Below are 7,197 nucleotides of genomic sequence, written 5' to 3'. Positions count from 1 at the left end.
ATCAGGAGGATCCCTGAGGATCACTGCCCCGTGAGTCTAGCCTAACTGGTGAGCTCTGAACCAACAGTGAAGAACTTTTTCTCAAAGGAGTTGAATGCTGTTCCTGAAGAGGACCCCCAGAGTCATCCTGACCTCCACACGTGTGCACTCAACTGTACCCATACACACAAAAGAGTGCGTGCACCCATGCATAAAAAAAAAATAAGAAGGAAAAACAAAGTAGGAATCAATCATGAAACCCCTCCACTCCTTGAATTTATGGTCCCAGCTTCACTCCCTTTGTTATCTGAGTACAGAGCTTAGGTTCAATTCACTTCCAACCGTATGTAGCTTTATTCTCTTCTAAAATAACGCTATCTTAAATGACCCATGTACAACACGGTTCATCAAGAACACAGCTAACAATGTCTACAATGTTCTTTTGGTTGCCTTCCTGGGTTGTATAAAACGCTGCCTTTCCCTGTATTTATTTGTTTTGTGGTAAGGGGCTTATTTCGGCATAGGGCTTGAGGTAGGCTCCTGATGGCACTGACGGCATGGCAACAGAGGCGTAAGGCGGCTCGTCACACAGTATCCAGGACCAAGAAGCAGAGGGTGAAGAATCCTTGTAGTCAGCTCACTTTCTCCTTTTCATCAGTCAAGGACCCCAGCAGATGAGATGTACCACTCACATTTAAAGTTTATCTTCAGCCTCTGTCACTAACTAACCTACCTAGAAAATCTATCCGACCACTAACCTGTCTAGAAAATTCCTCAAAAAACATTTGTAAAGATTTGTCTCTAGGTGATTCTAGATCAAGTTGACAATCAACATTGGCTGTCATGGGTCTGTCCACTCCTTATCAACTTAACGTCAAACATATCACTCTTAAGACATAATCTTCCTCCAAAGAGGTTCATGGCCATCTCATTGTGCAAGATGAATTCAGTTCAACTTCAAAGGGTCTCATAGTATTTTTTAGCAGTTCCAGAACACTGTTCAAAAGGTGTAAGTGCAGAGTGTCTTCTGAGACTCCTATAAAATAAAAAATAAGTTATATGTTTCCAATATACAATGGCACCAAAAATAAAACATTTCCATCCCAAAAGGGAAGAATAGGAGCATATCAAGGAATAATTAGACCGAAGCAAAACTGAAACCTTGTAGAGAAATCTCCAAATCCTGATGCTCCGTGTCTGATGTCTGTGGGCTCTTGGTGGAATCATTTACTCCCCAAAGAGCTTGGGTAGCTCCCTTCACCTTCACCCCAGCTCTGTTATCTGCGCCTCTGTTACCACCAGTTTATACACCTAAGGTTGGTCTCAAACTTGTTGTGCAGCCAAAGATGGTCTTGAACGTCTGACCCTGCTGTATCTGGAGTGCTGGAGTTACAGGATCACTGCCATGCACTGACATGCTTGGTTTTGTATAGTCCTGGACTCTGTACAAGATAGGCAAGCCCACTACCAAGAGAGCTTGGCCCAGCCCTAACCCCATTCTGACTTCATCTCCCACAAATAAAATCTCTCATATGAGTCTTCGTCTTATGAATTTTTAGAAAGTTTGTATATTCTAGATTTTTAAATGTTATTAATATATGTTATAAATGTCTTTTTCAGAATCTTGTTTTTGTTTATTCTGTGTCTTGTTGTAGGAATCCAGCAGTCACTGTATCAAGGGTAAATATTAGAACAGAATAGGTGTTTTTCCCTGTATCTAAGTGAATAAGTACCTTGACCTTGAAGAAATCTTGGTGGAAATCAGTAACTCTTCTCTGTGGTTTATAGAGCTGTCTTTCTGAAGCACATTTAGTACTCTGGTCACAAGACTCCTGACACACCTGGAGCTCTTGGATTATTGGATACTGCCAAGAGTATGCAATAAAGACTGAAGTGGCGGGCTGTGATGATTTCCTTCAGAAAAACATAAGATTAGATCGGGGACCTTGATATGAGGAACAACCAAAAAAAATAACTTTGCCAATAAATGCACTTTGAACAGCTGCTACAGGTCCAGTCCATCAGAGGTGGGACTTCTGCTGCCACAGGCCTAAAGTTCACCTTGGAGTGACCTTTCTTCAACTGACCCATACAACACAGAGCCCCCAGCAATCTCTTATGGTATGGAAATTTTAGATTATTACTTAAGCAAATTTATCAAAATTTAACTTAGTGATTTGTACTTTATATGACTTCTTGAAAAAACTGACAAATGCATTAAATTTTTTTTCCTATATTTTCTTTCAATAGTCTAAAAGTTTATTTTTCACATTTAGTTCTTTGTTGTTTTGTTTTTGAGTCTTGTTTTTTTGGGGTTTTTTTTTTTGTTTGTTTTTTACTTTTTCTTTTTTGAGATGGGGGAGGTCTCATATATCCTTGGCTGGCCTAGAACTTATTATATATACCATTCCAGCCTCAAACTCACAGAGATCCTCCTGCCTCTGCCTCCTGAGTGCTAGGATTAAAGAGTAGTATCATACATGCCATAAGGAAATATACCCTAAATTGTGAGCACACACACACAGAGACACATAAATAAATACTTCTTAAAATCATAACAACAGAGCACGTCTAGGCCCCTGGCGTCCTATGGGATTAAAGGTGAAAAACTAAGAACTCCTAAGCCACTGATTGCCGTCTTAAGTTTTCTATCACTGAAGAAAGAAATACCATGATTTCCATGGTGCATTTATGCTAATTTTCTATGTAAGTGTCACCTTTTGTTGATCTGTCCCCGAGACAAGCACCACATTCTTTAATTCAAATGAGTCAGTATTATGTTTGGTGCCTAATTAGGGAATCCTCCTGCCAATTTTGTTTTGGCCACTTGGTTAGTAGGTTGATTTGAGCCATGGTCTCACTGTGTAGCCCTGTCTGGCCTGAAACTCACTTTGAAGACCAGGCTAGCCTTGAACTCACAGAGATCTACCTACTTCTGCCTCCCAAGTGCTGAGATCAAAGACAAGCATGACCACACCTGGAACCCTACCAGTTCCTTTCCAGAATTGTTTTCAGAGTTAGAGAAATGGCTCAGTGGTTAAGAGTACTGGCTACTCTTGCAGAGGACCCAGGCTCAACCCATACACAACAGAAATGGCATCTTGCAATGTCTGTAACTCTAGTTCCAGAGCATCTGACAAATGCTTTTTTTCTGGTCTGTGAAAATCAGGCACAGAAATGGGGCACACACATACACGCAGATAAAACACTCATACACATAAGTAAATCTAAAAATAATCAAAATAAACAAAGTAAGTAAAAAAAAAAAGTAAGCAGATAGCCAGGCGTGGTTGAGCACTCTTTTAATCCCAGCACTCAGAAGGCAGAGACAGGTGGATCCCTGTGAATTCAAGGCCAGCCTGGTCTACAAGAGCCAGTTCCAGGACAGCCAGGGCTGTTACACAGAGAAACCCTGTCTCGAAAAGCAAAACAAAAGTAAGAAGTTTGGGACTTAGGCGCTAATATCGGAGTCTAATGTATAACATAGCAACAACACTAACGACTTTAACAAGGATTCAACCTAGCACAGGGTGGGGACAGGAGTGGAGAGGAGGAGGATGGAGGAGATACACTGGGAAGCATCAAAGGCAGTAATTGAACAATATATCAGTCCTATGGGTGTAGCGATAGGAGCAGCAGGGCTGCGTCCCCTGCACCTGGCAGCCCACATGGCTAGCTTATGCCCCAAAATAATTACATGGAAACTGTATTCTTTTAAATACTGCCTGGCCCATTAGTTTCAGCCTCTTAACCCGTTTCTAATAATCTATGTAGCACCACGAGGTGTGCTTATCAGGAAAGATCTTAACCTGCATCTGTCTGGAGTGGGAGAACCATGGCTACTCTCTGACTCAGCTTCTTTCTCCCAGCATCCTGTTCTGTTTACTCCGCCTACCTATGTTCTAACCAATAAAATGGGCCAAGGCAGTTTCTTTATTAGCCAATGACCTTCCTCCATCATATGGGAGTCCTTTGGGGCAAAGCAGTTTGTACCAAGTGAGACTTCTGGCCAATCCAAAAGTCGTTTTGCTTTGGTTGAGATGCTGAACCTAACTGGTGGAGGTGACACCATTCCAAAGCAGAAAAGAATAAGATAAAGAAGCCAAAAACTGGGTCTGAGTTCTTGGAAGCCAAGTTAGGCTGAGCCCTTTTGACTTCTCAGAACAGGGAGAAGGGATACCTTTGTTGGCTGCAGTGTCTTCGGGGAGCTGTTGCTATCACATCCTTCTTTACAATTTTACTCACCGTTTTTAAAATCTTTGGCTGTTTTGTTTGGTCCGGTGGGTTTTTTAACTCTCATTAGGTGATCAAAGTTAGATTTCAGAGAGTATTCGAATCTTTATATTGTGGCCCCTCTAAGGTCTAAATGTCAGTCTAGGGGCTTATGCAATAATGTTAAGGGCAAAATAATTCTTTTATCTACAGACCTGTAGTCTATATCTGAATGTCTAAAATCAGAAATTAGAAAAAACTTAGAATATAGGCTCATGAAGCAACAAACACTTGAATTCACCCAAACCTTACATTCCAAATCCTGTGAAAGCAGTGCAGATGGTTTCCAGCCAGCCGGTGCCCCAAAGCCCAAGGCCAATTTCCTCCCACAGTGGTTATTCTTCACCAGCCTGCCACCTAGTGCTCACAGGAGCTAACGCACCATGTTACCAAAGTCAGCCACAAACTGCAGTGCAGCCCCATCCTTTTCTACACCTGAGTCTGTGCCTACAGGGTAAAGTCAAGGAGGAGGAAGAATAGACATTCTATCACCATGTCTGTTAAACCATTCCGGATGTTGTAACAGATTGTGTGACATATAAACCAGGAAATTTATTTCTCACAGGTCTGGATGTATATGTGAGGTTCTGGGTTCCACCCTCAGAACTTTTCTCTTTGTAAGTTGATTATTTCAGAAATGAAATTTGTTAGAGTAATGAAACTAGATAACACCATACCTCTAAGTGAGGGCTGAGACTGTATTTTGGTTCCTAAAACATACTTCCTGAGCATTTGGTACTTTTAAATTAAAATATAAAGTTACCAATTTTGATTTGTTTTGCTCAGTAGTGCGCGTGTGTGTGTGTGTGTGTGTGTGTGTGTGTGTGTGTGTGTGTGGTCACAGAGGCCAAAAGAGGGCATGAGAGTCCTAGGCCCTAGAGTTAGAGGCCTTTGCAGGGCACCAGAATTGTTACATGAGAACTGGGATCCAAACACGGGTCCTCATGACCACACAGCAAGCACTCATAACCTCTGAGCTATCTCTCCAGCCCCAAAGAGCGTTCATCCTTCTGTTCTAGTATCTCATGTCCTCCACGCTTCTAACTTTCTTGGGGTTCCCATTGAGTCGGCGCCAGCCCATTGGACTTAAAAATAGAATCTGCACTCCTCGGTTTTAGCCCGATACACTCTCTAGTACGTGACAGGCACTCATCCTGAAACTCCTCCCACTGATGACGTCATGTGATGGACCAACAAACTCATCGACTCCTTAGCACTCCATGCCTGTGGATTCATCGACTGGAACACAACGTGGAAAGAAGATGAGATTAGAAGTCAGAGAGACATGCATTTGGATCCTGGGCTTAAGCAACTTACCCTCAATGACTTCATGTTTCCTCAGCTATAAAGTGAGAATGAGGGGCTAAAGCAATGGCTCAGAAGTTGAGTATATACTGCTCTTGCAGAGGACAGATTCAGTTCCCACCACCATGTCAGACAGCTCACAACTGCCTGTAACTCCAGCTTCAGGGGACACAACGCCCTCTTCTGGCCTCCACATGTACCTCACTCACATACACATGCACAAATAAAAATAAAATTCTTTTAAAAATGAGTTAGGCAGTGATGGCACATGCCTCTAATCCTAGTACTTGGGAAACAGAGGCAGGTGAATCTCTGTGAGTTCAAGGCCATCCTGGTCTTCAGAGCAAGTTCGAAGACAGCCTAAGCTACACAGCAAAACTCTATCTTGAAAAAATAAATAAATAATAAGATAATAAAAATGATATTGAGGACTGCTCTTCCAGAAGTCCTGAGTTCAATTCCCAGTAAGCACATTGTGGCTCACAACCATCTGTAATGAGATCTGGTGCCCTCTTCTGGTCTGCAGCAAACATGCAGACAGAATACTGTATACATAATTAATAAATAATTTAAAAAATAAAAAAATGATATCTATGCCTATAAACATTTTGAAAAGTAAATAGTATGTGCATCACTATGTCTGACATATTACATGGGACAAAATCATGAGTATCCTTGAGTTAGAGCTTACAAGCTATTGGTTCGGTTGCTTTAAAGAAATTAATAACAGCCAGGTAGTGGTGGCACACACCTTTAATCCCAGCACTCAGGGAGGCAGAGACAAGTGAATCTCTGTGAATTCAAGGTCAGCCTGGTCTACAGAGCTAATGCCAGGACAAGCTCCAAAGATACACAGAGAAACCTTGTCTTAAAAAACCAAAAAAAAAAAAAAGAAAAGAAATTAATAACATCAATTCTTAGCCTTACTATGATCATCTCTAATCCAGCAGGCAGATGGCCCATCCATAGTGCCTTTGCTAGGGAAAAACCTGCAGTGAACAAAAAGGAGCTGTTTTTCCCTATCATCTCACTGAGGCTCTGCACAAAAACATGCAGGGTGTATCTTTACTGACATCAATATGGCTAAGATGGGGGAAAATAGTGCCACAATAAATCAATAGAACTGTTAGGTTAGTTTTCCAAATAAGCCCAAATCCATGTAGAAGAAACTACAAATTCTAACAGATTAAATAACTTTGGTGCCGGGCGGTGGTGGCGCACGCCTTTAATCCCAGCACTCAGGAGGCAGAGGCAGGCGGATCTCTGTGAGTTTGAGGCCAGCCTGGTCTACAGAGCTAGTTCCAGGACAGTCAAGGCTGTTACACAGAGAAACCCTGTCTTGAAAAACCAAAAAAGAAAAAAAATAAATAAAAAGGTAAATCCCATGTTAAGTGTCCCAACCACAACAGGAGGTACAAACTTTCAGGTGTTACTTTGACTGTGGACAGTTTCATAAGTGCAGGCTATCCAACCCCATCAAACTGTATTCATTAAACATGTGTAGTTAGGGTACAGCTCAGTGGTAGAGTGATGGACTGCTTACCTAGCATGGCAAAGGTCACGACTTCCATCCCAAGTACAAGAAAAAAGAAGAGGAAGGGAGGGGGAGACAGGGGGAGGGCTAGAGGGAGGGGGAGACAG

Source organism: Alexandromys fortis, unplaced genomic scaffold, assembly GCF_014885135.2.
Source record: "Alexandromys fortis isolate MF-2015 unplaced genomic scaffold, M_Fortis_MF-2015_v1.1 scaffold_22, whole genome shotgun sequence".
NCBI lineage: Eukaryota > Metazoa > Chordata > Mammalia > Rodentia > Cricetidae > Alexandromys > Alexandromys fortis.
This window is presented reverse-complemented; position numbering follows the sequence as displayed.